Source organism: Aegilops tauschii, chromosome 7, assembly GCF_002575655.3.
Source record: "Aegilops tauschii subsp. strangulata cultivar AL8/78 chromosome 7, Aet v6.0, whole genome shotgun sequence".
NCBI lineage: Eukaryota > Viridiplantae > Streptophyta > Magnoliopsida > Poales > Poaceae > Aegilops > Aegilops tauschii.
In genome coordinates this window covers 165,978,025-166,004,125 of record NC_053041.3, presented here as the reverse complement: position 1 = coordinate 166,004,125, position 26,101 = coordinate 165,978,025, and positions in this window count along the sequence as shown.

Here is a 26,101-nt window from a genome sequence, read left to right as displayed (position 1 = left end):
CAACACTTAGACAAGCACTGGCCCGGGGGGGTAAATAAGATGACCCTCGGGAGCGCGACTCCCAAGGGAAAAAGGCTAGGTGAGGCAAATGTAAAACCAAGGTGGGTCCTTGCTGGAGGAGTTTTATTCAAAGCGAACTGTCAAGGGGTCCCCGTAACAACCCAACCGCGTTAGGAACGCAAAATCAAGAAACATAACACCGGTATGACGGAAACTAGGGCGGCAAGAGTGGAACAAAACACCAGGCATAAGGCCGAGCCTTCCACCCTTTACCAAGTATATAGATGCATTAATAATATAAGAGATATTGTGATATCCCAACATAAACATAATCCAACATGGAGCAATCTTCATCTTCACCTGCAACTAGCAACGCTATAAGAGGGGCTGAGCAAAGCGGTAACATAGCCAAACAACGGTTTGCTAGGAAGGGTGAAAAGGTTAGAGGCTGACATGGCAATTTGGGAGGCTTGAAGAGCAAATGATAGGTAGCGCAGCATAGCGATAGAACGAAGCAACTAGCATAGCATTGATAGTAGTGAGATCCAGGGTAACGGTCATCTTGCCTGAAATCCCGATAGGAAGAAGAACGAGTCCATGAAGAAGACAAACAGACGGAGTCGAATGAATCCTCACAACTCCGGAACGAAGCCGAATCTAACGAGAGAAGCAACCCGGAAAGAATCAAACAACATAGTAAACACACAATCATAAACATGGCATGATGCACAATCAAGTATGATGCATGTCCGGTTTAGATGAGGCATGGCATGACAAAATGCAACCAAAAAAACTACAAATTAAGCGGAGCTCAATATGCAACGAGTTGCATATTGACGAAACACCACATGACTCATTTAGTTCTCTCTCGGTTATGTACCCAACAATATTAAATGTTATTAAACATGGCAAGGGGTGAAGCATCTAAAAACTACCTATCTAGGCAAGTTTAAAAGAGGCCGAAACAACAAACAACAATTCCGGAAAGTCCTCATATGCATATTTCGAATTAGCTACTGTTCTGCCCTAAAACATATTTTAAAGTTGTTAAACAGCAAAATGAAGGGCACCATGTTAATCTATGCATTTTTTCACCCCATATACATATAAAGTTTATTTAAAACCGAGCTACGGTTATTTAGTTATGAAATAAATCATTTAAACATGGCATTTGAGCAAATTTAAACAAATAGCATTTTAAACATTTTAAACATGGATGAAAGTGGCATATTATTAAGAATTTTACATGTTTAAAACATTTTAATCCGATGCACGGTGCATGAGTTATTATATGCATGATGCTTAGGGGTTTTTCTGGAAATCTGCACTCTCTGGATAATTGGACAAATTCGCAGAACGGGAAAGAAACATGATATGGGCCGAATCTGGCTGGGCCAACAGGAGCAGAGGCGCTGGAGGGTCACCATGGGCCTAGGCCCAGGCCGGTGGAGACGGCTGAGGCACGGGCAGGCCGAAGCGGGGCTGGGCCAGCCGAGAAGCGGCAGCGGCTGGGCCCTGCGGGACCGGTGGGCTTGGCGAGATGGTGGCTGGCGACACAGTCAACGCGAGCGCTGCAGCTCGATCTGGAGCAGGAGACTTGGCGCTGGGGTCGTCCTCCTTGACCGAAGCGAAGCAGGAAAACGGCCAGGGACTTGAACGGCACGGGATACCGGCGAGGTTCATCGGGTCGGGCTGGTTCCAGGCGGCAGCGGTAAGCTTGTTCATGAGCAGAGAGAGAGACAGTCAGAGGAGCAAGAGAGCCAGGAAAAGGGGAAAAAAGGGCGCGAGGCAAGGAACCTGCTGGTCCGGCGGCTCTGCTCGGAGAGGTGGCCGGCGGCGTTGCACAGTTGAGGAGGTCTTGGTGGCCTTGGCGAAGCAGGGGAGGTCCGGGCGCCGGGGAACCACGACGGCGGGGCAGATCTTGGCAGAAAAGAGGTCGGGGACGACGAGCTCGGGCATCCATGTTGTCCTCCTGACGGCGCGCAGGAACAATGGGGCATGGGTCTCCGGGCGACGGATCTGGCGGAGAGAAAGGAAACGGCGGGCACGGCCTGGCCGGCCGGCGCGATGGCTCAGGCAGGGAAGGGCGGCTGGTCTCGGAGCAACGGGGCGAGGACCATGGCGTTGGATCCCTGCTAGAGAAGGGAGAGGCGAGGGAGATTAGAGAGGTTGAGAGAGGTTGAGAGAGAGTGGAGCACGGGGAGCAAAAGAAGAGAAGGCAGGGGCGTGGCGACCTGATGCAGCGGGTGGTGGCTCCGGCGAGACCCGGTCGCCGGTGGCCAGGCGAGGCGAGGAGGAGGGCGACGACGCGAAGATGGATGTCGATGCCTCGATCCGATCTGGATCGAGCGATGCGGGAGGCTCCGGTGCTCTCGTGGTCGTCCGATCTAAGATCTGGCGGTCCAAATCGAGTGGAATTGGCTGTGGTGGTTGGCTGGATCTGAAGGGAGGTGGGAGGAGGCTGTGGGATCGAGGGAGGGGGATCTCGAGAGGATTTTCTGGATTGGCGGCGGGATGGGACATCTCCCTAGAAGTTAGGGTTTGCCCATATGGACTAGGGGTCTTTAATAGTGAAATGAAGGGGTATTTGGATCATCTGATTAAAATCAGACGGTTGAGATAAAATGCTAGGGGATTCCAAATCAGAAATCGGAGATGTTTTAGGGATGATCCGAAACTAACGGTGATGACTGAGCGGGTTGGGTTCCAGAAAGTTTCGGGCGCGCGCGAGGGGTCTGAGTAAAGTGTAGAGAGGTTCAAACGATCAGACAAGAGGGAATCGAAAACCCGGTTAGACTCGATTCAGTCAACGAAGGCAAGGGGAACGCGGCAACTACGAGCAACTAAAAGTTTAAGAAGACATGCCGATGCAATGCGTATGATGTGATGATGAATGCAACAAGCAAAATAAAACACACGGCAACAACAAGAAACATGGAAGTCGTCTGGAGCGTCGGTCTCGGGGCGTTACAACACTCCACCACTACAAAAGGATCTCGTCCCGAGATCTAGGATGGCACCGGAGAGAAGCGGGAGGGAAAGAGAGTAGGTAAAACTAAGTTGCTTCTTCGACAAATAAGTGAAACCAAAGAACCTTGGGAGGTTAAACAATTTTGAGAAAAGAACACAACGGAGCTGATCGAAGTTGAAAACACTCCGTTAGAAAAGAGGAGCAAGGAGTATTGCGAAAAAAAACTTGGGGTTGCAAAGACATGAATGAAGAGCTCCAGCGACAAGGAAGGACATGTAACCACTCCGGTTGAAACGGAATAAGCAAGGAATAAGAACGAAAGAATGCAGGCAGCACTCCGGTAGAAAAGAGAAGAAAAACTTAATAAGTTGAAAGAACTTGAATGAGAGCACAACACTCCTGTTGAACGGAAAAGCAAGGAAAAGAACATGATCTTGAGATAACGAGATGATTGGTTGAAGAGAGCAACATCACAAGGCCTCCAGAAACAATGCAAGATAGTTAGATAGTTGGAATGAATAGAACGAAGAATGAAACCAACATCTCCTACCATAAATGAATTTGAAAGAGCATCCTTACAAAGTAGGATTGAACGGAGTTGTTGGAAAACCAACAACGAAAAGAATAAGCTTGTAGTGGACTTATGGAAACATCTCAACATTATGAGGTGACAAACGGCCACTAAAGGAAGCCATTGATTTGAGTGAGAGCACCAAGGCGATGAAAAACTTCTTGCACCAAGAGGATAGGAGAAAACTTGGATCATTGATAAGCGCCATAATAGCAACATTCCTTAGGAAAGGCTTTAGGTGAAACATGACACAAGATAACGAAGAGATTGGTGGATTTAAAATATCTCATTCTTGACAACAAGTGAATCATGGAACATGAATGGAAATTGTTAAGAAGGACATAACACCACCTCAAAAGATATTGTAGAAAGAATTGCACTTCGGAATGCAAGATGAAGAATACTTGAACTCCTCAATACAAAACATGTGTTGAACACCATGGTTATCTTTGAGTATAGCTTGGCGGATCATAACTTAGAGAGAAATCTTGAAAAACAGTTGAAGAATGAAAAGAATCCTTGACGAATCACCATGTAGAGCCTTCATGAAGAACTCCAATAATAAAAGGATTTGTAGAAAGAAAGGGAAGTTGAAAAACACAAGGTGAAGCCTTGCGATGATTTAGATGGAGCTTCGCGATGAGATATAATGCGGAAAACTTGGAACTCCGGAAAGAAAAGATAGACAACATATAACTGAGATATTGATATCACGAACAAACTCCGGTTGAAAGAATTAAACACTTGGATGAAACAATAATAAGAATTACGTTATGTGTATCCTTCATCAATTTAAATTGATGACAAGCAACGGATTTGGCATACTACTTATTTTCGTAGAAAGGATTAAGAGAGATATAGCACAAACTTGAGAAGGTATTCAACGAACCACCGGTAGGACTTGGAAAGAGCGAATGAGTTGGTACGATAACGAAGGATGAGAAATCTTGAACGAACCACCGTAAAAATTGAAGATGAACAAAGAAAAGATAAAGAAACACCGGGAAGAATTAGAGAACGAATGAATATACTTGAGGGAATTTAGATACATGAGAACGAAGAGATCACGAGCTGATTAGAGGATATTTGAACGATTCACCGGTACAATTTGGAGAACGATAGCTACACGCTGAGAATGAAGAATTATGACATGATGGCCTTCGGAGGAAAGAAATGGAAACAACTCATGAAATGCTCTGGATGGTAAGAAAAGAATTGTCACAATCAAAAACAATTATGAGGATGGCATGAAGCTAGAACCATGAATCTTCAAGAGAATGGACAAGATTTAAGGGAAACTCTTCTTCGGTCTTCAAATGTTGAGAATGATGACAAGTAACACCACCATGAATTGTTGAGATACTCCGGGAGAATGGAAAAAAAAGAGGTTGAGCCAACAATGAAAAATAATTTGAAATCGATCTTGGAAAACATCTGACTGATGAAATTCATTCTTACGTCAAACTTCGAAGAGAATTTGGGGATAGCTCCGGTAAAATTAGAAGAGTCAGGTAAGATCCTGGTAAAAGACCTGTGGGTTAGGGCCCACTCGAAAGAAAATACCGTTGAACGATTGCTTGAAAAGAGAGATTGCACCGGTTGAATTAAATGGCTTGAATGAGATAGCATCCTCAAAAGAACTTGAGTGAATTGAGAATGGAAACTTGAACCTTCTGAGATATCTTCATCACTCCGGAACAATTGAATAGCGAGAAGTGGATGATTAAGAGGTGCACCGGTACGAGAAAAACATTTGACACGAGGAAAAGATATGATCCACAAAGCTTGAATTGAATCCACCGGAGAAGAAAAGAATGAATAATGATAAACTTGAAGCTCCATTAGTATCTTCCTAAGAATCACCGGATACGAACATTGACGGAAAGGAAAGGAGAGACTTCCCCTCAATAAAAGGATACTTGATTAAGAAATCTGAGTCCTTGAAGAAAAAGGGTGGGAGGGCGGGGAAAACAAGGACAACTTGGGATGGATGAAGCAAACACCGTTGCAAAGAACTGAGAATTGATCTCGCGAATGTTGAAATGATCGGATCCACTTGAAAAAGAGCACGTCGGTTGGAAAAGAATTGGCATGACAAACTCGATGATCAAGAAGGATTGGTATTCACATAGAAGTATGAGAACACCGCTTCGGAATGGTATGGAATCAACACTTGACTTCGAAGCAACTCGAATACCACAAACCAAAACAAAACAAAGGATTGGCTTAGGAAATAAGCCGGAAACAAACATATGATAGATCCCATATCGTATCATGTGTCTGTTGGAAAGATAATCTAAGAGCTACTTGAATTCCCACTTATAAACTCCCGAAACTTTCTGGTTATGCAATCTGGTGTTGGGGATACAGGGGACACAATATATATCACCCAAACTAACAATCCCTAGATCCAGTTGTATCCATCCGTCAACACATAACCAAGAAATCTTTGAAAATCATGCACCTCAACCTTCGAAAAGCATCCGTTATACGAGTTTTGGCAATACTCCCGAACTCCCGCCCCAGTACTGGGTGCCGTCGAGGTGATCTTACCAACATCTACATAAAAGAGATTTTCGATGTCGGCGAAACTCGGGTATTCCAGAACTGCAACGATAAAATTGTGATGACAACACCTCGGAGCTCAACTCCCCAGGACACTGCCACAACCCCTAAATGTCAGGAGGCACCAAGAACAATGTTCTTGTCACAAAACCATTGGAACGATTCCAAGATACCCGCGTGATCCTAAAAAAATTTAGTGACATTTGAGGAGAGGAAAGTCAAAACATCTACGTCAGGAGGCCTCACCAGAGCGTCGAAGGGACTTAGGAGTAAAAAGAATCCTACTCTCCGATATATATAATCCTAAGACTCAAAACATTTTTTTCTAGACTCAACAATGTCAGCGATTCGATCAAGTAGGGGGCTCCTGAGTCGGGGATGGCTCTGATTACCAAATTGTAACGCCCACGATGCGGCTATATCTCTCACGTGTCGAGGCACGACTTAGAGGCATAACTGCATTGTAGGTTTTGTCGCAAGAAGGATCATCTTCACACAATCCCATGTAATGAACAAGAATGGGATAAAGAGGGTTGGCTTACAATCGCTACTTCAAACAATACTTAAATAAATCATACATCAGTCAAAATACACACATAGACTGACTACAGTCAAATCCAAATGAAAAGAAGATAATCCCAAATGCTAGATCCCCGACCGTCCCAACTGGGCTCCACTACTGATCATCGAGAAACAAAGCATAGTAACGACCAAGGACCTCGTCGAACTCCCACTTAAGCTCGATAGCATCACCTGCACTGGTATCATCGGCACCTGCAACTGTTGTGATAGTGTCTGGTGAGTCACGAGGACTCAGCAATCCCATTACCATGGGTATCAAGACTAGCAAAGTTTAATGGGTAAGGAAGGGGTAAAGTGGTGAGGTTGCAGCAGCGACTAAGCATATATGGTGGCTAACATACGCAAATAAGAGCGAGAAGAGAAGCAACGGAACGGTCGTGAAACTAGCAATGATCAAGAAGTGATCCTGAACTCCTACTTACGTAAACATAACCCAAAAACCGTGTTCACTTCCCGGACTCCGCCGAAAAGAGACCATCATTGTTACACACGCGGTTGATGCGTTTTAATTAAGTCAAGTGTCAAGTTGTCTACAACCGAACATTAACAAATTCTCATCTGGCACATAACCGCGGGCACGGCTCTCGAAGGTTTATACCCTGCTGGGGTGTCCCAACTTAGCCCATTATAACCTCTCACGGTCAATGAAGGATATTCCTCATCCCGGGGAGACCCGGTCAGTCTCGGAATCCCGGTTTACAAGACATTTCGACAATGGTAAAACAAGACCAGCAAGACCGCCCGATGTGCCGACAATCCTGATAGGAGCTGCACATATCTCATTGTCAGGGCAACACCGGATGAGACAGGCTACGAGTAAAACCAGACCTCGAGTTTCCCTGAGGGGGCCCCGCAGGCGGCTCGGTTCGGACCAACACTTAGACAAGCACTGGCCCGGGGGGGGGGTAAATAAGATGACCCTCGGGAGCGCGACTCCCAAGGGAAAAAGGCTAGGTGAGGCAAATGTAAAACCAAGGTTGGGCCTTGCTGGAGGAGTTTTATTCAAAGCGAACTGTCAAGGGGTCCCCGTAACAACACAACCGCGTTAGGAACGCAAAATCAAGAAACATAACACCGGTATGACGGAAACTAGGGCGGCAAGAGTGGAACAAAACACCAGGCATAAGGCCGAGCCTTCCACCCTTTACCAAGTATATAGATGCATTAATAATATAAGAGATATTGTGATATCCCAACATAAACATAATCCAACATGGAGCAATCTTCATCTTCACCTGCAACTAGCAACGCTATAAGAGGGGCTGAGCAAAGCGGTAACATAGCCAAACAACGGTTTGCTAGGAAGGGTGAAAAGGTTAGAGGCTGACATGGCAATTTGGGAGGCTTGAAGAGCAAATGATAGGTAGCACAGCATAGCCATAGAACGAAGCAACTAGCATAGCAATGATAGTAGTGAGATCCAGGGTAACGATCATCTTGCCTGAAATCCCGATAGGAAGAAGAACGAGTCCATAAAGAAGACAAACAGACGGAGTCGAACGAATCCTCACAACTCCGGAACGAAACCGAATCTAACGAGAGAAGCAACCCGGAAAGAATCAAACAACATAGTAAACACACAATCATAAACATGGCATGATGCACACTCAAGTATGATGCATGTCCAGTTTAGATGAGGCATGGCATGACAAAATGCAACCAACAAAACTACAAATTAAGCGGAGCTCAATATGCAACGAGTTGCATATTGACGAAACACCACATGACTTATTTAGTTCTCTCTCGGTTATGTACCCAACAATATTAAATGTTATTAAACATGGCATGGGGTGAAGCATCTAAAAAGTACCTATCTAGGCAAGTTTAAAAGAGGCCGGAACAACAAACAACAATTCCGGAAAGTCCTCATATGCATCTTTCGAATTAGCTACTGTTCTGCCCTAAAACATATTTTAAAGTTGTTAAACAGCAAAATGAAGTGCACCATGTTAATCTATGCATTTTTCCTCCCCATATACATATAAAGTTTATTTAAAACTGAGCTACAGTTATTTAGTTATGAAATAAATCATTTAAACATGGCATTTGAGCAAATTTAAACAAACAGCATTTTAAACATTTTAAACATGGATGAAAGTGGCATATTATTAATCTACACAAAATTCTAAGAATTTTACATGTTAACATTTTAATCCGATGCATGGTGCATGAGTTATTATATGCATGATGCTTAGGGGTTTTTCTGGAAATCTGTACTCTCTGGATAATTGGACAAATTCGCAGAACGGGAAAAAAACATGATATGTGCCGAATCTGGCTGGGCCAACAGGAGCAGAGGCGCTGGAGGCTCACGGGCAGGCCGAAGCAGGGCTGGGCCAGCCGAGAAGCGGCAGCGGCTGGGCCCTGCGGGACCGATGGGCTTGGCGAGATGGTGGCTGGCGACACAGTCAACGCGAGCGCTGCGGCTCGATCTGGAGCAGGGGACTTGGTGCTGGGGTCGTCCTCCTTGACCGAAGCAGAGCAGGAAAACGGCCAGGGACATGAACGGCACGGGATCCCGGCGAGGTTCATCGAGTCGGGCTGGTTCCAGGCGGCAGCGGCAAGCTTGTTGATGAGCAGAGAGAGAGAGACAGTCAGAGGAGCAAGAGAGCCAGGAAAAGGGAAAAAAGGGCGCGAGGCAAGGAACCTGCTGGTCCGGCGGCTCTGCTCGGAGAGGTGGCCGGCGGCGTTGCACAGTTGAGGAGGTCTTGGTGGCCTTGGCGAAGCAGGGGAGGTCCGGGCGCCGGGGAACCACGACGGCGGGGCAGATCTTGGCAGAAAAGAGGTCGGGGACGACGAGCTCGGGCAGCCATGTTGTCCTCCTGACGGCGCGCAGGAACGATGGGGCATGGGTCTCTGGGCGATGGATCTGGCGGAGAGAAAGGAAACGGCGGGGCACGGCCTGGCCGGCCGGCGCGATGGCTCATGCAGGGAAGGGCGGCTGGTCTCGGAGCAACGGGGCCACGACCATGGCGTTGGGTCCCTGCTAGAGAAGGGAGAGGCGAGGGAGATTAGAGAGGTTGAGAGAGAGTGGAGCACGGGGAGCAAAAGAAGAGAAGGCAGGGGCGTGGCGACCTAATGCAGCGGGTGGTGGTTCCGGCGAGACCCGGTCGCCGGTGGCCAGGCGAGGCGAGGAGGAGGACGACGACGCGAAGATGGAGGTCGATGCCTCGATCCGATCTGGATCGAGCGATGCGGGAGGCTCCGGTGCTCTCGTGGTCGTCCGATCTAAGATCTGGCGGTCCAGATCGAGTGGAATTGGCTGTGGTGGTTGGCTGGATCTGAAGGGAGGTGGGAGGAGGCTGTGGGATCGAGGGAGGGGGATCTCGAGAGGATTTTCTGGATTGGCGGCGGGATGGGACATCTCCCTAGAAGTTAGGGTTTGCCCATATGGACTAGGTGTTTTTAAATAGTGAAATGAAGGGGTATTTGGATCATCTGATTAAAATCAGACGGTTGAGATAAAATGCTAGGGGATTCCAAATCAGAAATCGGAGATGTTTTAGGGATAATCCGAAACTAACGGTGATGACTGAGCGGGTAGGGTTCGAGAAAGTTTCGGGCGCGTGCGAGGGGTCTGAGTAAAGTGTAGAGAGGTTCAAACGATCAGACAAGAGGGAATCGAAAACCCGGTTGGACTCGGATCAGTCAACGAAGGCAAGGGGAACGCGGCAACTACGAGCAACTAAAAGTTTAAGAAAACATGCCGATGCAATGCATATGATGCGATGATGAATGCAACAAGCAAAATAAAACACACGGCAACAACGAAAAACATGGAAGTCGTCTGGAGCGTCGGTCTCGGGGCGTTAAAACATTAGACTTGGCTTAGCTTCAGATGGATTTAACCCATTTGGCCATCAGAGCGCCACATATAGCATGTGGCCAGTGCTTATTATCCCTTACAACATGCCTCCAAATGTCTACACCAAAGAATTGTCACGACCGGTTTTCCAATAAAACATTTATTGAGAAACCGATCCCTTTAACGGACCAGGAGAGAAGAATCCTTCTTACTGATAGACAAATTCTTGATTATAGAAATATCCATGAGTACTAAATATAATACAAGGTTGAGCGGAGGCTCCTCAACAATATATTACAAGCACGCCGATATTATACATAAAGGCGGATATGACACAAGGGGTATGGTGGCATAACTACTGACTCGTAATAAAAGTGGTGGTGGTGGATATGTCACAGTGAAGTGGGTGACAGGACTCCTAAATCTTACAGCTCATCGAGCGTCGGAGTGAGGCTCGAGGACTTATTCTGGGTAGCAGAAGCGTATATAATACAAGTGACCAAATCCAGGATCGCACGGGACTGACTGGGACTCCTCTAGGCGTCGGACTCGCTATCAAACTCATCATCCATGAGATCGCCTTCGTCAACATCTGGCCAAATCAACAAGCCAGGTGAGTACTATGAAAGTACTCGCAAGACAGTTTGGACATAAGATATAACAAATGCAAACATGATGCACATGAGCAGATTAGTAATGCGCACTCCGATAATAAACTTTGCACAGCATGGGAAATAAAAAGGAAGTCGGGCGGTAGTCCTCCCGAAATCCCAATGTAATACTGAAGGCCAATCGAGTGTCTGAAATGACTCCTCGAAAGGGTACAAATAAATTAACAATGCCACAGTCGGGCGTCAGGGCGACACCACATAAAGGGCTTATAAAGGAATATAAACGACAGTGCGTGCCACAGTCGGACGTCTGAGCGACATCACGTAAAGGGCTTATATCAAAAGTAAATAACGAGAGTGCCACAGTCGGACGTCTGAGCGACATCACGTAAAGGGCTTATATCAAAAGTAAATAACAAGAGTGCCACAGTCGGACGTCTGAGCGACATCACATAAAGGGCTTATATCAAAAGTAAATAACAAGAGTGCCACAGTCGGACGTCTGAGCGACATCACATGAAGGGCTTATATTTCATAACTCGATATTCCAGTAGCTCATGAATTTAAATCATCTCAAGGGAATACTCAGGTACGAAATAATAAAATGGTTAGTCCATCCACAGGAATAACATTCAACCGGGTTTACCACTCAAGCTTGTTCACCGGGGATTTCCACGGGGACTGACACAGGGACTGACACTGAGACTGATATGGATACTGTTATGGATACATTGTCCCAGGTCCTTGACCATGGACACGATGACTTGGAAGGTTTTGACTCTGCAGAGTTTGTACTCTTAACCACAGCCAACGGATTTCAGTAGTCACAAGGGACTAGTTCCGTTTACGGTATTTTAGGAGAAACACATCTAACTAGTACACACCCATTCCACATTCCGATGCCAGGAATCACCCTAGGCAATGTTCAAGAAAAACCTTGAGACGGGGAGGCTACAACCTCGCGTAGCATGGGATCAAATTTATATCGCGCGCTCTAAGGGGTGCCCCCCTCTCGGTCCTAATCGGAAACACCCATGCCCCCTCACCGGATGACTGGCTTTAATCCAGGGCCATGGAACCCTCATCCCGGCCCCTCTATTTGGTGTGTACAAGGAAAGAGGTTTGCAACTTACTAAACCGTATTCTTTGCAGAAAACATGTGGCAGCACGGAAAGGGACGAACGGTAACGTGGCTCGGTCCACGTTAACGTCGGAGTTTAACGGTTGACATAACACTGGCATGCTACAACAATACCATCTTATTACCTCTCATGTCACCACATGATCAGGTCATCTCCCATCAAAAGATCACATCAAACTTCGAAGCACACGGGTAGTTGCCTTGCATGCAACGTGACACTCACCGATGCCCATATGCCATGCACAAACTACTCAAGCAAACATGCAAAACACTCATCATATCAAAGGTTCAAACATGCTTGCCTGGTTCGGAGAAGTCGGAGTCTAGCTCGGCGAAGTTCGCGGCTCCGTCACCTCCTCCGGTATCTACGGTATAAAGAAACCGTATACTAACGTGAATACCGTTGCGTGCATAAAAATTATACCAAATTTTTTCCAAATAAATACCATAAAAAACTAGACAAAAATATAAGACTGACAAAAAAAGAATCAATCAAAAAGCATCTTTTTTTAAAAGATATAAGGGTTTTAGTCCAAGGACTAATCTGTGATGAAACAGAAAAGATCCAGGGGCTTGTTTGAAAAAGCAGAAAACGCTGCGGTACGAAATACGCCAGCCCAGAGAGAAAACGCACTTTGCCCGAAGGCGCCTTCAGAAAACGGTTCGAAGAAAAAAGAATGAGAGGCTGACGGGGGGGGGGGGGTCCCATCCGTCAGGTTCAAAACTCCGACAGAGCTCGCCGGCGCCCGAAAGCTGCGGTGGTCGCCGGCGTTGATCCACGACGAGGTAGGGTGATCGGAGGGTACCTACGGGTTCAGGGTGTCCTTCCGCGTCGGTGGGTGGTGGACTTGGCCGTCGGGGAGCACCACGTCGACGGCGACCCTATCTCCGGCGGACGGTGGTTCGGGCGAGGGTGGAACTCTCCGGTGGGTGCTGCAAACTCCAAATTAGGGCGCGGGTCAGAGAGGTGGATGCACTAGGAGGCTACTGGCAGGAGTTGAGAGGCGGGGGTGCACGCACGGGAGCGAATCTTGCCGGATCCCGAAGCGGGTCGAGGCGGCCGGAGTTGGGGAAGAAAACCTCCTCGAGGCCCTCCCAGTGGCTTGGCGTACTACTTGTGGGGTGGAGTGATGATGCGTGTTCGAGTTCGAGCTCGGGACCTCCTTTTATAGGCGATCCGAGGATTTGGCCGCGAACGTGATAACGCCGGCGAGCAATTACGGCGAGGCAGAGGTTGGGCAGGAGGTTTAGGCGGTCGGGCATCATCGTGGTGGTCCACTGACACCGTTCCTCCGCTAAAACCTCGGTCGGATTGGGGTAATGCTCCGGTCCTCGACGGAACGGCCGTACGGGCAAAACGGCGGCAGGGGGCGTGCTCTGTGCCTCCCTGTTCACGACGACGGCTCTACAGCGTGCACAGAGGAGGGGTCGGCCACGCGGTGGTCTCTGGTGGCTTGGCCGGTGCTGGACGGCGCCGTCCCACGTTGCGCCTCTCTGGCAGCCGCAGCGGGCGCTGCTGCCGCCGCGCACGGGGCGATGCACCTCGGCCAGCTCGCCACCGTGTGGATAAGAAGGAGGAACAGGGCGCAAGGTGCCACTGCAGCTACTGGCGAGATCAACTAAAGTCTCTGAAGAAAACGACATTGGCCACTGAAACTGTTTCTGAAACTCTGAACTTGAAAGTAACAGTGCCCTCCAGGTGTTCGCCGATATGATTTGGGCACGAGGAAATTTTTTTCTGGAGCTGGGACTTGGTGAGGTGACCTCTTGATGCATCCAGAGGCTGCCTGAATTTTCTCAGATTTTTAGGAGAAGAAAACAAATAAATTTCACCAAATTTTGCAAATATGGCCGAAACTTGCAGCAAGCACATTTTGAAATTTTTGAACTGGAGACCAGTGGATCTTCCTAGATCTTGGTTGAGGGTTCTAAGGACTAGCCAGGGAAATTTGTTTGGAGGCAAAACTCAAAGGAAAACTAGTGGTTCCTTTGTAAATCTCCAAGGCCAAGAATAGGAAGTAGAAGAGATTTTTGATTAGAAATAAATGGAGATAAAATCATGGGGAAGTTAAACTTGCTGGATTAGAAGTTTATCTTGACACAAAGAAGGGAGATGGCTTTTGGGAGGGGGATTTCCACTTAGGGCATGGCAAGAGGAAATTTTGAAAGGGAAAGGATCACTCCATATGCCATAGGGCTATTTTAAAAAGAAGAGATTTTCAAAAACTTTCCCAATGAAAAATCATTTGTGTTGAGTCAAACACAAGATGAAAAACCTCCAAGGCCAAGGATCAAGTTTTGGATGAACCCAAAGGACATACTTGTCATAAAAGAAATTTTTTGAGGGGGAGAGTCCTTTAGAAAAAATAATTAAATGACCTCCCTCAAATCAAATAAAGAATTTGATAAACCAAATAAAATTTTTTTGGGTGTCACAACACCTACCCCCTTAGGAAAAATCTCGTCCCTGAGATTTTCAGCTGATCCTTAAATAGATGTGGGTACTCTGCCTGAAGAAAATCCTCTCTTTCCCATGTTGCTTCATCCTCGGTGTGATTGCTCCACTGAACCTTGAATTTTTTTATTGTTTTCTGACGGGTCCTCCTTTTAGACTCTTCCAATATTTTTATTGGTCGCTCTCTGTAGGTGAGGTCTGGTTGCACGTCAATGCTCTCATGAGATACATGCTTTTCCGGGTTCTCACACATTTCCTCAACTGTGAGACGTGGAACACGTCGTGGACGTCTGACAGCTCTTTGGGTAGGTCTAGCTGGTAGGCTACTGTGCCTCTTCGTGCAACCACACAGAAGGGTCCAATAAATCTTGGGGCTAGCTTCCCTTTAATTTTGAACCGTTGCAGGCCCCTCATAGGAGACACTCGTAGGTACGCATATTCACCGGGTTGAAAGCTGACCTCACGATGTTTTCGATCGTAATAGCTCTTTTGTCGGCTTTGAGCTGTCTTGAGTCGGTCCCTGATTTGTTTAACTTTCTCCTCGGCTTCCTTGAGCATGCCTGGGCCGAAGATACGACTGTCACCTGTTTCTGACCAATTTAATGGTGTACGACATCTCGGTCCGTACAATGCTTCAAAAGGTGCCATTTGTAGGCTGGCTTGGTAACTGTTGTTGTATGCGAACTCGGCATATGGCAAGCTTTCCTCCCAACTGGTCCCATAGGTGAGAACACAGGCTCTTAGCATGTCCTCTAGGATCTGGTTCACGCGTTCAGTTTGTCCATCAGTCTGGGGGTGGTACGCTGTACTGAAAGCTAGTCGAGTTCCCAGAGCTTGTTGTAAATGATCCCAAAATTTAGAGACAAATTGAGTGCCCCGGTCGGATATTATGGTCTTTGGGACTCCATGCAGACAAACTATACGGGAGAGATAAAGCTTAGCAAGCTTCTGAGTGGAGTAGGTCGTCTTCACGGGAATGAAATGTGCTACCTTGGTTAGCCTATCTGTGATGACCCATATGGCATCATTTCCGCGTTGTGATCGAGGTAATACGACGATAAAATCCATTCCAATTTCGTCCCATTTCCACTCAGGTATCCTGTTTGGCTGTAGCAGCCCTGCTGGTTTTTGGTGCTTGGCTTTAATGCGCTGACACGAATCACAACATGCAATGAATGTGGCTATATCCCTTTTCATACCGTGCCACCAAAATCTTTCCTGAATGTCTTTGTACATTTTGGTTCCTCCAGGGTGGATTGAATATGGGGCGGTGTGGCTTTCGGTTAGGATTTGTTGTTTGAGGTCCTCCATGTTTGGTACGCAAAGTCTGTCCCCGTACCATAATACTCCCTCATTGTCTATGACGAACTCTGAAGCCTTGCCAAGGCTCATTTTTCTCTTTATACCTTCGATGCTGGGATGCCCATGCTGAGCCTTCTTAATCTGTTCCACTAGGGTGGGCTGTATCTCCAGATTTGATACGTTGCCCTCAGTGACCATCACCATGTTGAGTTTGGCGAACTCCTGCTGAAATTCAGGCCTCAAGTTCTGTAGACTGTCATTGCCCGAGCTAGGGTTCCGACTAAGAGCGTCTCCCACTACATTTGCTTTCCCTGGATGGTAGTGAATGCCGACGTCATAGTCCTTGACTAACTCCAACCAGCGTCGTTGTCGTAAATTGAGCTCTGGTTGCGTGAAAATATATTTTAGGCTTTTATGATCTGTTTATATTTCACAACGATTTCCCAGCATAAAGTGCCTCCACTCCTTGAGTGCATGGATGACTGCTGCTAGGTCCAAGTCATGAGTAGGATAATTTTCTTCATGCTTCCGTAGTTGCCTGGAAGCATATGCGACAACTTTGCCATCCTGCATCAATACGCACCCGAGGCCCTTCCGGGATGCGTCACAATACACTTCAAAACTTTTGTGTATGTCCGGCACAACCAAAACTGGTGCTGTTGTTAATTTCCTTTTGAGTTCTTGGAAGCTTTTATCGCACGCTTCAGTCCATACAATTTTCTTATCCTTCTTGAGTAACTGTGTCATTGGTTTTGCTACGGTGGAGAATCCTTCAATAAACCTTCGGTAATATCCAGCCATTCCTAGGAAACTTCGTACATCTGTTATGTTGGCTGGTGGTTTCCAGCCAAGAACGGCCTTGACTTTTTCTGGGTCTACGGCCACGCCCTCTTGGGTCAGTACATGGCCTAGACAACCAACCTGTCTTAGCCAAAATTCACATTTGGGAATTTGGCGTATAGTTGATGTCTCCTTAATTCTTCCAATACAATTCTGAGATGTTCAGCATGTTCTTCCGGTGTCTTTGAGTATACCAGAATATCATCAATGAACACCACAACAAATTTGTCCATAAATTTCATAAACACTTTGTTCATGAGGTGGACGAAATATGCGGGGGCGTTCGTCAGTCCAAACGGCATTATTGTGAACTCATATAATCCGTTTCTGGAGGTGAATGTTGTCTTAGGGATATCTTCTGTCCGTACTTTTAATTGATGATACCCCGATCTTAAATCAATTTTTGGTAACACCTTGGCTTGTGCGAGCTGGTCAAATAAATCATTTATCCGTGGCATCGGATATTTGTTTTTGATGGTGACCATGTTGAGTGCTCGATAGTCTATACATAATCTCAGTGTCCCATCCTTTTTCTTGGCAAATAATACTGGTGAACCCCAAGGTGAGGAGTTGGCTCGTATAAATCCTTTGTCCAGTAATTCTTTTATTTGCTTCTTTAATTCTACCAACTCGGAGGGTGCCATTCTATAAGGTTTCTTGTAAATGGGGGTGGTGCCAGGTGCTAGTTCAATGCTGAACTCTATTTCCCCGTCTGGTGGCATGCCTGGTAGTTCTTCGGGAAAAACGTCAGGAAACTCACACACCACTGGAACTTTTCTCAATTCTGAAATGTCCACCTTGTTCAACTTTGCTTGCCGTGACAGTGGTCTCTCTTGAGCTGCAACTTTTATTGTCTTGCCGTGATGATGAGTGAGAATCACAGTCCGATTGAAACAGTCGATAAATCCCTTGTTGGTGGTTAACCAATCCATTCCTAGGATAACATCCAGTCCTTTATTTTCCAACACGATGAGATTCGCCTGAAACTTTAGTCCTTCAAACTCAATAATCACACCTTGACAGTAACTGAGTGATCTGCTTGTTCCCGGGGGACTTGATGATCATGGACTTTTCCAAAGGATGTATCGGAAAACCATGTTGCAAAACAAAACTCTTCGAAATGAACGAGTGAGAAGCTCCAGAATCAAACAAAACCGTGGTAGGTATTGTGTTGACAGAGAACGTACCGAGTATGATGTCTGGGGCATTCCGAGCTTCTTCCTTGGTCACATGGTCCAGGTGACCCTTCTTGTGATTGTTGTTGGGGTTGAAATTGTTACGCCTGGGGGCGGGATTATTTCCAGCATTGCTTGGCTTGGGGACCGAGTTCCTCGGCTTTGGGCACTGTTTGGCATAGTGCCCTTCCTCTCCACAAGCATAGCAAGTGACACCTGGGCGGTACGTAAAGTCCTTGTCCCTTGAATGAAAATGTTTGGTTGGCCTTAGAGCAGTGGTCGTGGATTTTCTCGCTTCATTCCTCTGAATATCAGTCTTGCTCCGGTTGTTGCGAGCATGGGTCGTTTTGTCCCTTTTTCGCTTGCGAATATCCTCCAGACCGCGGCGCTCATTCTCCAATGTAATAGCCTGGTCAACCAGTGTTTTGAAGTCTGGAAAGGTGTGTACGACTAGTTGGCATTTAAGTGCTGGCGTCAGGCCGTCCAATTTTTTCCATCTTTTTATTCTCAGTCATATGCTCATCGTAGGCATCACGAGATAATTTAGTAAACTGACTGTTGTACTCAGTCACTGTCATGCCTCTCTGCTTGAGGACATCAAACTCCCTTTTCTTAATCTTTATAATGCTCCTGGGGATGTGCGCCCCACGAAAACCTTCCTTAAATTCTTCCCAGGTGATGTTATGTTCATTGGGGTGCATGTGCAGAAAATTTCCCACCATGCTGCAGCTGCTCCAATGAGGTAGTGAGGTGCATAAAGCACCTTCTCACGGTCTGAACATCGTGCAATAATTAATTTCCTTTCGATGTCTCGAAGCCAATCATCGGCCTCAAGCAGCCTATCAGTGTGAGTGAAAGTTGAGGGTCGTGTCTTTTGTAGTTCAGACAATTTGGATTGCGGTTGGTATGGTTCACGATGATTTCCCATGTTGATGACATGATTCACCATTTCTCGGTGCTGCTGCTGGCTTTGCTCATAAAGGCGGCATACTTGAGAAAATGCTGCTTCACTGCCTTGCTGACTAGACTGCCCCTGTGTGAAGTTGTTGCTCGTCTGGGTTCCATAAACTTCTTCCGGTGGATTTGGCATGGAACGAGTCCAGGGACGAGGCATTTTCCACTCTGGGGTATTTTTTTTATGCAAAAACTCATGAGAAGAACTGTGTGGCACAAGGAATAATTTTGCAAAGGCGAAAATTTAAAAGACCTCAAGATTTTTCAAGAAAAATACTTGATTGCGCATGGAGAAGGACTGCTCAGTACATATTTTACACGCGATTCGTAATTATACAATACATCACTCAGGATGTGCGTACACATTCCTGACATGTTATTTAGGCTAGTGCACTTCTCCGAGTTCCTACATGATGCGCATACAAACTACTACTCACCAAACCTATGTACATATAAATATATCATACAAGCTGGCACATCGCACGGCTGCTAGGCGCACTTAGTCGGAGATGGTGAAAATTTCCTTCTGCCTGCCGAGGGTAAGACCCAGTGGTGCAGGAGACTCACCTCCTCCTCACGAATAGGCTCCAGGTGCGAAGTACTGCGTTGAGGAGTTGGTGCGGGTGCGGCTGGCGGTGCAGCTCTACTAGGAGTAGGAGCAATGACTTGGTCGAACTCCTCAGTGGTAGGCAGACGGCGTGCGGTGGCTAAAATGGCAGGTGCATAGGATGCTGAGGATGAGACAAAAGTCAGTGGCGGTGCCATGTGGAGAAGCTCCCTCCTGTTGGCAGAACGACCCTGAACTGAGTCCATACGGGCAGCCACAAGATCGTCCATGAGGTTGTCGAAAGTTTCCTCAAGAGCTTTGAGATACTCAACAAGCATCTCGATAGCCTCATCTCTTTCTCCCCTATGGCAGGCGAATGCATAGTGACAAGTATATGGCACATGGCATGGGAGGTAGCGGTAGCGACGAGTCTTCATCGTAGGAAGAACATCCCGAAGACGAGCTATCGCCTCACGGGCGGCCATCTGCATGGCATGCCTCTCCGTAGGCATGGCCCTTCCCACAAAACGGAAGTGGCGAGACGCAGAACGTCCTCCCTTGAATTGCACCACGGCCTGGTGCATAGACACGACGTCGCTGAGCTTGTGCTGGTAAAGTGTGAACTCCGGACGAGTCGACGGCCCGATCATGAGCTTGGTGATGGAGACGAGAAGCTTGAAAAAACCCTCAGGCATATTAGCGAACACCCGCGACTCGCAGTCGTTGCCAGCCATCTGCAAAAGTAGGCAAAAATTCTGAATAGTCAAATCATAAATTTATGATGACCAACAGAAAATAGCTACATTTGCAAAATGCTGAAAAAGCACTAAAAACGCTAATAACCGATTAGCGATCGCACCTAGTGGCTTCCTACAGTCAGCCTGGCTCTGATACCAAGTTTGTCACGACCGGTTTTCCAATAAAACCTTTATTGAGAAACCGATCCCTTTAACGGACCAGGAGAGAAGAATCCTTCTTACTGATAGACAAATTCTTGATTACAGAAATATCCAGGAGTACTAAATATAATACAAGGTTGAGCGGAGGCTGCTCAAGAATATATTACAAGCACGCCGATATTATACATAAAGGCGGATATGACACAAGGGGTATGGTGGCATAACTTAACAATGCCGCAGTCGGGCGTCAGGGCGACACCACATAAAGGGCTTATAATGGAATATAAACGACAGTGCGTGCCACAGTCGGACGTCTGAGCGACATCACGTAAAGGGCTTATATCAAAAGTAAATAACGAGAGTGCCACAGTCGGACGTCTGAGCGACATCACATAAAGGGCTTATATCGAAAGTAAATAACAAGAGTGCCACAGTCGGACGTCTGAGCGACATCACATAAAGGGCTTATATCAAAAGTAAATAACAAGAGTGCCACAGTCGGACGTCTGAGCAACATCACATGAAGGGCTTATATTTCATAACTCGATATTCCAGTAGCTCATGAATTTAAATCATCTCAAGGGAATACTCAGGTACGAAATAATAAAATGGTTAGTCCATCCACAGGAATAACATTCAACCGGGTTTACCACTCAAGCTTGTTCACCGGGGATTTCCACGGGGACTGACACAGGGACTGACACTGAGACTGATATGGATACTGTTATGGATACATTGTCCCAGGTCCTTGACCATGGACACGATGACTCGGAAGGTTTTGACTCTGCAGAGTTTGTACTCTTAACCACAGCCAACGGATTTCAGTAGTCACAAGGGACTAGTTCCGTTTACGGTATTTTAGGAGAAACACATCTAACTAGTACACTCCCATTCCACATTCCGATGCCAGGAATCACCCTAGGCAACGTTCAAGAAAAACCTTGAGACGGGGAGGCTACAACCTCGCGTAGCATGGGATCAAATTTATATCGCGCGCTCTAAGGGGTGCCCCCCTCTCGGTCCCAACCGGAAACACCCATGCCCCCTGACCGGATGACTGGCTTTAATCCAGGGCCATGGAACCCTCATCCCGGCCCCTCTATTTGGTGTGTACAAGGAAAGAGGTTTGCAACTTACTAAACCGTATTCTTTGCAGAAAACATGTGGCAGCACGGAAAGGGACGAACGGTAACGTGGCTCGGTCCACGTTAACGTCGGAGTTTAACGGTTGGCATAAGACTGGCATGCTACAACAATACCATCTTATTACCTCTCATGTCACCACATGATCAGGTCATCTCCCATCAAAAGATCACATCAAACTTCGAAGCACACGGGTAGTTGCCTTGCATGCAACGGGACACTCACCGATGCCAATATGCCATGCACAAACTACTCTAGCAAACATGCAAAACACTCATCATATCAAAGGTTCAAACATGCTTGCCTGGTTCGGAGAAGTCGGAGTCTAGCTCGGCGAAGTTCACGGCTCCGTCACCTCCTCCGGTATCTACGATATAAAGAAACCGTATACTAACGTGAATACCGTTGCGTGCATAAAAATTATACGAATTTTTTTCCAAATAAATACCATAAAAAACTAGACAAAAATATAAGACTAACAAAAAAAGAATCAATCAAAAAGCATCTTTTGTTTAAAAGATATAAGGGTTTTAGTCCAAGGACTAATCTGTGATGAAACAGAAAAGATCCAGGGGCTTGTTTGAAAAAGCAGAAAACGCTTCGGTACAAAATACGCCAGCCCAGAGAGAAAACGCACTTTGCCCGAAGGCGCCTTCAGAAAACGGTTCGAAGAAAAAAGAATGAGAGGCTAACGGGGGGGTCCCATCCGTCAGGTTCAAAACTCCGACAGAGCTCGCTTCGCCCGAAGGCTGCGGTGGTCGCCGGCGTTGATCCACGGCGAGGTAGGGTGATCGGAGGGTACCTACGGGTTCAGGGTGTCCTTCCGCATCGGTGGGTGGTGGACTTGGCCGTCGGGGAGCACCACGTCGACGGCGACCCTATCTCCGGCGGACGGTGGTTCGGGCGAGGGTGGAACTCTCCGGTGGGTGCTGCAAATTCCAAATTAGGGCACGGGTCAGAGAGGTGGATGCACTAGGAGGCTACTGGCAGGAGTTGAGAGGCGGGGGTGCACGCACGGGAGCGAATCTTGCCGGATCCCGAAGCCGGTCGAGGCGGCCGGAGTTGGGGAAGAAGACCTCCTCGAGGCCCTCCCAGTGGCTTGGCGTAGTACTTGTGGGGTGGAGTGATGATGCGTGTTCGAGTTCGAGCTCGGGACCTCCTTTTATAGGCGATCCGAGGAGGTGGCCGCGAACGGGACAACGCCGGCGAGCAATTACGGTGAGGCAGAGGTTGGGCAGGAGGTTTAGGCGGTCGGGCATCATCGTGGTGGTCCACTGACACCGTTCCTCCGCTAAAACCTCGGTCGGATTGGGGTAATGCTCCGGTCCTCGACGGAACGGCCGTGCGGGCACAACGGCGGTAGGGGGCGCGCTCCGTGCCTCCCAGTTCACGATGACGGCTCTGCAGCGTGCACAGAGGAGGGGACGGCCACGCGGTGGTCTCTGGTGGCTTGGGCGGTGCTGGACGGCGCCGTCCCACGCTGCGCCTCTCTGGCAGCCGCAGCGGGCGCTGCTGCCGCCGCGCACGGGGCGATGCACCTCGGCCAGCTAACCGCCGATGCCCGCAAGCGTCCAGGCGACCGTGCGGCGCGGGGATAAGAAGGAGGAACAGGGCGCAAGGTGCCACTGCAGCTACTGGCGAGAACGACGAAAGTCTCTGAAGAAAACGACATTGGCCACTGAAACTGTTTCTGACACTCTGAACTTGACAGTAACAGTGCCCTCCAGGTGTTCGACGATATGATTAGGGCACGAGGAAATTTTTTTCTGGAGCTGGGACTTGGTGAGGTGACCTCTTGATGCATCCAGAGGCTGCCTGAATTTTCTCAGATTTTTAGGAGAAGAAAACAAATAAATTTCACCAAATTTTGCAAATATGGCCGAAACTTGCAGCAAGCACATTTTGAAATTTTTGAACTGGAGACCAGTGGATCTTCCTGGATCTTGGTTGAGGGTTCTAAGGACTAGCCAGGGAAATTTGTTTGGAGGCAAAACTCAAAGGAAAACTAGTGGTTCCTTTGTAAATCTCCAAGGCCAAGAATAGGAAGTAGAAGAGATTTTTGATTAGAAATAAATGGAGATAAAATCATGGGGAAGTTAAACTTGCTGGATTAGAAGTTTATCTTGACACAAAGAAGGGAGATGGCTTTTGGGAGGGGGATTTCCACTTAGGTCATGGCTAGAGGAAATTTTGAAAGGGAAAGGATCACTCCATATGCCATAGGGCTATTTTAAAAAGAAGAGATTTTCAAAAACTTTCCCAATGAAAAATCATTTGTGTTGAGTCAAACACAAGATGAAAAACCTCCAAGACCAAGGATCAAGTTTTGGATGAACCCAAAGGAAATACTTGTCATAAAAGAATTTTTTTGAGGGGGAGAGTCCTTTAGAAAAAAAAAATTAAATGACCTCCCTCAAATCAAATAAAGAATTTGATAAACCAAATAAAAAATTTTTGGGTGTCACAAGAATCGAACTACATGATGGCCTTGCTCATCCCAGGTCGAAAAAGTCCTGGAAAGGATTTTGATTTGTTCATGGAGCCTCTTGTGGAGGAACTTCAACAGCTATGGAGGGGTGTTCTCACTCGAGACCTATATAGCAGCCCACCAGCTGATTTCTTTCTGCGTGCTGTTATAATCTGGTGCATCCATGATTATCCGGCTTTGGGCACTATGTCAGGGCGAACGACACATGGTTACAATGCATGTGTTCGCTGTGACAGGAATCCGCTGTCATACGTAATACTTAGCAAGATCTGTTACATTGGACACCGCCGTTTCCTTGCCAAGGACAAGCCGCATCCTAGAAAATACCGAAGACATGTGTTCAATGCAAAGCATGAAAACCGTGATGCGCCAAAGAGGCTCACCGCCGATGAGTTGCAAGTGGAATTAGAGAAGGTCAGGCATATTACATCAGGAAACCATCATGATAATGGTAGCGGGAAAAGGAAGCGTGGTAGGGCAGAAGAGAGATTATTGTTTACCCACAGGTCCACTTTGTGGGACTTGGAGTATTGGAAAGATTTGGATCTGCGGCATAATCTTGATGTGATGCACATCGAGAAAAATATATGTGACAGCATTATCGGCACACTTCTTAATATTGAAGGCAAGACGAAAGATACCTTAAAATCTAGGATTGATTTGACACACCTGGGTATAAGACAGGATTTCAGGTGCAAGATGAAGGTAAACCACGGGATATGGCACCAGCTGTGTACGTCTTGGACAAGGTAAAAAGAAAAGAATTCTGCGAGGTCATGTCACGTGTGAGATTCCCACATGGATTTGCTTCCAACCCTGAAAGGAGAGTCAGTGCAGATGGAAACAAGGTACAAGGGTTGAAAACTCATTACTGCCACGTCCTACTTCAAAGGGTTTTACCTGTTATCCTTAGAGGATTGGGCCGCCCTGACTTATACAAAGCAGTTGCAGTTGGGACAATTCTTCAGGGAACTCTGCAGTAGAAATATCAGGATAGATGCTTTGGAGCGTCTTTGAGACAAGATACCAACCATCCTATGCGACCTTGAGAAGATATATCCTCCAGCCTTCTTTTATGTGATGGTGCATTTGGCTGTTCATCTACCTGATGAGGCACTACTTAGAGGTACAGTACTGTATGGTTGGATGTACCCTATTGAAAGGCGGCTAGGCACTTTCAAGGGCTATGTTAGGAACAGAGCTAGACCCGAGGGTTCCATTGCAGAGGCCTACATTGCTACAGAAGCGTTGACATTCTGCTCAAAATACAGTGAAACAGCTGATCAGCTTAGCAAAGACGTGGATGAAAACAATCCCGGGCTCAATGTTTTCGATTATTCTGTTCGAGTTACAGGGAAGAGTCGACAAGAGGACAAACCTAAAGATTTGGACAAAATGGTTTGGTATGTGTTGAATAACTGTTCTGAGATACTACCTTATATCAAGTAAGTGCTAAGTACTGCAGCTTATACATTGTAATCTACTAAACTTGCAGCACATTCTTATATATTTAGATGTTTGACGCGATCACTATGTTGTGCAGCATCTACAAAAAGGAGTTACTGCCGCAAAATCCAAGAAACATTGACAAATTGGTTATGGCAGGATTTGCGAAATGGTTCAAGAGCCATGTAAGCTTTTGAATTGCACTGTCAGTTTTTTTAATATATTGAGTACATAAGCTGATCAGCTTGTCTATTTCCTAACCATAGGTTAAGAAGATGCGGGAGGATGGGCAGGCAGTAGATGATGCCCTTTACTCACTAGCAATGGGTCCTGATACTCGTGTAAGACATTATGAATCTTGCGTTGTTGGAGATGTGCGCTACAACACCCTTGCACGAGACGAATGCAGGAAGACACAAAACAGTGCCATCATGAGCACGGATACGTATGACAAAGAGACAACTGAAATGTATGCTAACATAACATACATTGTTCAGTTTCAGTATATCTCCAGTTTCGAGGATCATCGGTGTGTGGTTCTGTTGTGCTGTCGTTGGTATAACCTGTTTTCCAGGATCGCAAAAGCCAGAGCTGATGATTATTTCA